Below are 5,379 nucleotides of genomic sequence, written 5' to 3'. Positions count from 1 at the left end.
TGTAGAACTTCTGATATTTTCATTGGGATATTGTTTTATCACACTTAAAATTAGATCATTGTACATTTATTCCAGTACGGAGGTTGATAAACTAGTCGCTCAGGAAAGGAATCAGACCACTCGTCTACATGCACTCGCCCCGCTCTTGTGCCATTCAAGAAACAGTACAGTGATAAACTGAACTTGATATACCAGTCAGACACTGTATCGCAAATTCTGCTTAATGTTTCGCCGTAAGAGGTGAATTGGAGGAATTCCTATTGATCGTTGATAGTCAAACACAGTTGATTAGATACTCTCGCCAAGATTAGATAATTTACCTACTAGCAGGATTATTTAAAAAACATACGACACTTCATCGTTCGAAGAAGAAAATGACTGTCAAGACCAACCGTTTTGGATATACATTTAAAGAAAATGTGAAACTCACGTTTCTCCCTGGCTGGAGGGAACCACTTAGAAATATTAGTAAACTCCACACATTTTATAAAATCAAAAATTACTTTAGCAGGGAAGACTTTATCACATCAATTCATAATAAACCGTTTCTAAGAAGTAACTACACTGAGAATCAGCGCACGTTATCTAGAAGTTGAGAAGGATCGACACCACAACACACCAGGTACTCACAGATTGTGTCCCACATGTAACGAAAATATTGAAGATAAATTGCAATTTGTGATGGCCATGGCCTGTGCCACTTATGGCAAAGAGAGAGATGCGCTGCAAAGTATTACTACTAAGATCTACTAAGACTAACTTCACCATATCTGGTACATTGTTGTCATGTCAAACTCTTATACCACCTACATAGGTCACTTCCATTATACTTAATCCTAAAAGCGAGGGAAAAAATAATCCATACATGGCTTTATTGTAATTCATACACTGTTATCGATAATATTTTGTACTTATAATTGTAGGATAGGTGAGCCTTGCAGTATTGTTGATTTAGTGCCATATATTGTACCATATACGATTGTCGAACAATAAAGTTCATTCAATAACTTGCTCATCTAGGCTTCAAACGCAAATGCGCCGCACGTCAGTGAGAGTGCAAATGAGAATTGGTGAAAGAAACGCGACGGTGCCGTAAAAATCTGCCGTGGCAGTGCCGCCGCAGTGCCGGAGCCCAATGAGAGGGGGCCTTAAGCGACCGTGCAGCGATCAAAATTGAATCAGTTTTACCCTTGATTTTATCATTCAAATATGATGCAAGAGGTAAAGGTATGACTGAGAAGACAACAAAGCACACAAAACGAAACAAAAATTCGTTCTTTATCTCTAGAATTCGTTGAGTGATCTGTGAAATCTTGGTCGCTCATAAAAAGTTGCTGACATTTGACATTTAGGTCGCGCTGAGGTCGCCGTAGAGATTCCACTTGAGCATGTTTTCCAGGAAATCGGCGCCTCTCAAGGCGTTCTGGTCGCCGTGAGGGCGCGGCGAGAGCGCCGTCCAAGTGGAATGTTGGTACATGTATTTGGGATCATTAACTATGTACACCCCCATATGGAAAAATACTGTGGTCTGCAACCATATGTGCGTCATGCATCACGCATGCGCAAGAAATTTTGTCATAAGCGTACAACTGCGTATTGTCAAAATTTAAAAGGGAACACGCGGTAAAGCCCCTGTCACAAAATTTTTCTCCTAGGCCCTCCCCCAGGCAAAAAAAAATCTCCTTTACGTTCATAACTTCAGAAATATTCTATCACGATCATCAAGAATGCTAACCGTCAGGACAACATTTTAACATAACGTAAACAATATCGAGTCCAAGGCTCGTTATCTATAGTTGCTGGAATTTGGAACTCAGAGCGTTACCCTGGAAAGTTGATTACCAGCGACCGGACGTCAATTGATATTCCCCAATACAAAGATGTTGATTCAGTTTTTTTTTAATAGTCGGAGGGCTTAGCATCGAATATTCGATTCTACTTCCAGGTTTTTCTAAAACGGCACAAGATCAAACACCCTTGGCACGAGTAGCGGGCACGAGAAACCAGGGTAGCCTCTGACTTTTTAACCGTTTACCCGCAAAATAAACACCAGGGCCGGCGATGGCGGTGGGATCAAGAAGATAAGGACCAATTTGAGCCCTTTTTGTGGCTCAACTCTCAATTATACATGTATTTCTTCTGATGATTTGGTGAACATTTGGGTCTGACGTCAAGGATTTGTTAACAGCGGCTTATTCTAGTGATATGCTAGCAACCATACTCTAGACGCTCGTATCTATAGAAAAGGCAACTGTTGTACAGAAAGTATCTAATATTTTGTGTCAGTCCAAAAATAGCAGGTACCAGGTTAGTATTGTGTGGGGAAAAAACATGAAGTTGGGTCAGCCTAGGTATATGAGACAGTGCATTGTTGCCGTACATGGTTTTTATAACGTTACACAACTTTCTAGTGACTAAACTCTATGCCCGTGCGATGCCCGCAATTGGACACAGCGCAACAGGACTGGGCACGATACAAATTTCCGGGTACGGCAGGAAATTTCAGTGGGTACGGCAAAAATCACCGGGCACAGCACAAATTTGTAGCGGATACGGCACGAATTACTAGGGACAGCAGAAATGAGTTTTGTGGGGGTGTTGTAAAGGCCCGCGCCCAACTGGCATCGGTCAGGGATGAGCCCGTCACTTTCTCGGACAGTGGATTTGGTGTTACACAAACTAAATAAAGTCTGTGGTTAACAGGGAAACATGTATATGATTGAATACTTTATGCACTTTGTGACATCTCAGTGTCTTCACAATCAGCAGATTATTTTCACAGTAAGCAAAACCACAGTTGATCTATGTATGTACGCGTAAAGCACATTACAAACTTGTATGATGTTGATCACAAACTGACTGTTCTTCACATATATAAACAAAATGTTCAAGTTGACCTGCACCTGTTTATATCTTTGAGTGTGAACAACGCTAACAAGAGGAGAACCGGGCTGTTTCATTGCATGTAATCACCGGGAAGACAAACGTATAATACAGAACAGGCTAATCGAAATTACCCGAGCGACCGCATTCCGATGTACAGCGCACAAGGAGCCGACATCACTGCCTATCAACCATTCAAATCTACAATAAGCTATATGATCAAATTGAAGATAATGAGTTATGTTCCTGGAAATCATGGCATGAGTTTGCGAAAGGTTTCAGGAACTCTACATGCTTATGATAACGATAAAAACAAGGCGGACCGGTTAATAATCCTGTCAGTAGGTAAATTAGTCAATCTTACTGTTTTTGACTGTCAACGATCAATTGGAATACTCATAATCCACCCCTTACGGCGAAACATTGAGTAAAATTTGGGATACAGTGTCTGACTGGTATATCAAGTTCAGTTTATCACTGTATTTCTTGAAAGGCACAAGAGCAGGGCGAGTACAGGTAGGGCCTGATTTTTTTTACTAAGCGACTAACTTGCAGTCTATCAACTTCCGTACTGGAATAAATGTACAATGTAAGGATCTAATTTTCTCATGGTACGGTCACATTTCCAAAGCGGGGCCCGGCCGGGTAGCTTGTGCGAACGAAAAATGCAATATAAAAGACAACAAAACACTCAAAACGTAGAAAAATTAGTCCTTACGATATGTTACAAATATTTCTTATAAATGTTTTTTATAATTTATTTTCTCAAACAGCCCGGCAGGGCCCCGGCGTGGAAATGTGACCCTAGGATTAGTTGTGTTAAGCAATATCCCAATGAAAAGATCAGAACATCTACAGCTACAATCCTCAACCTCACTACAATGTAGTAAAATGGCTTTAACTAATTGCAAACTCTTAAACAGATCAATACCTAGGGAGATGGACCGACTGTAGATTCATGGCAGTAATTTCAATTAATCAGACATCGTAGTGCTGTCTATGAATCAAAATATAATGTACAATCATAAAAGTAAATAAAAAAATTGATTTCAAGGGATAAATGGCCTTCCACTTATGACACTTGGTGCAAAAACCGTAACATGTTATAGAATATACGTATAACCTTGAAACTGACATGTCACTCAGTTTTACACAATAGCGCGCACGGTGAGCTCCCGGCAAGCTCCCGGCGAGCGCGCGGCACTTTTGTCACTTGCGTTTTTGTTTTGATTAAAAAAAAAAAATCGCCATTTCAACCGGCACGCTGGCGGTAGTGGACCGGCACTGGGACGTCACTAGGACGGTACGCCGAGGTCTGTGCAAGGCACTGCGGCGGTAGCCATTCCCCCGCTACCGCACGCTACCGCCGCAGTGCCGCAGCTCAGAAACACCATTGGAAAAGTCCGCCAACTGTCCCAGCACAGCCGCGCGCCCCTATAGCTATGTGACAATGTATACGGCTTCACCCCTACTGCAAAATGTTCTGCGAATCCTGGATCATTGCCTTTATATCGCCCAGAGCAAAACTTCTAGGAAGTGGCTACTGGCAGGATGATCCTGTCAGCAGTCGAACAAATTGCAGGATCATCCTGTCAGCACTACAGATTTTTCCTGTCAGCAGCGAAAATTGTTCTACTTCTGACAGGATCATTTTGAAAATCTAGATTTTCTGATAAAAAGCAAGTGTTTACCTGCTATTCCTCCATATCTAGAAACGTACAACTACAAATGATTCATACATACAATTTCTAGACATTTACATATGTGTTTGAAGATTCTGAAAGGAATCGAATTTTTTCCCGAAGGCCCTCCCCCCAGGTCAAAATTTTCTCCTAGGCCCTCCCCTCCCAAGACGACCGACGGGCCCTCCCCCCTGTAATTTTCGTACAGTCCCCCCGTTCGGCGCATGTTCGGGGCATATTCGGCGCACGTTCAGCGCCAAAGATAGGCGTGGCCTAATTCTGGTCAGACTGCTCCCGAACCACCGACCCGAGTCGGCTAGCGTTCGGGAGCCATGTTCGGCTATGTGTAACCGGGGCTTTAGAAATTGGGGGTCTGGCATCTATGCTTTGCTTGCCGCCTCCCTCCTACCACAGGCGGTAGGCAAAGGTATTGTCGTTGAATAGCTGCTGAAGTTCCGATCGTGACGAAGTACTCGGCGCGGGGATCACCCGTGCCAAGCTTCCGAGCGAAACCCGAGGCGGTGCCGAAGGCACGAGCGGGGGGTTCGGAGAGCCGAACAGGGTTGTTCGGCGGTTTTCGGCAATGTTCGGCGAAGCCGAACTCTGTCTGGGCGAGCCCCGTAGGTAATTAGTAAAGGACGACGGGAGAAACCATCCCCGCTAATGAGGGGGGGGGGGGGGGGCATTTCCGGAGTGAGCGACGGGAGAAATTGTCTTCGGGAGCATTTGAGCGAAAACATGTACCGCGGCGGTTACCCAACATAAATACCGTAGCCTAAAGCCCGTGCTCCTACTAGGGTACCAGTCCTTCCCC

This window comes from Branchiostoma lanceolatum, chromosome 19 (assembly GCF_035083965.1).
Source record: "Branchiostoma lanceolatum isolate klBraLanc5 chromosome 19, klBraLanc5.hap2, whole genome shotgun sequence".
In the NCBI taxonomy this organism is placed as follows: domain Eukaryota; kingdom Metazoa; phylum Chordata; class Leptocardii; order Amphioxiformes; family Branchiostomatidae; genus Branchiostoma; species Branchiostoma lanceolatum.
The sequence above is the reverse complement of the archived record's forward strand: the minus strand, read 5'-3'. Positions refer to the sequence as shown.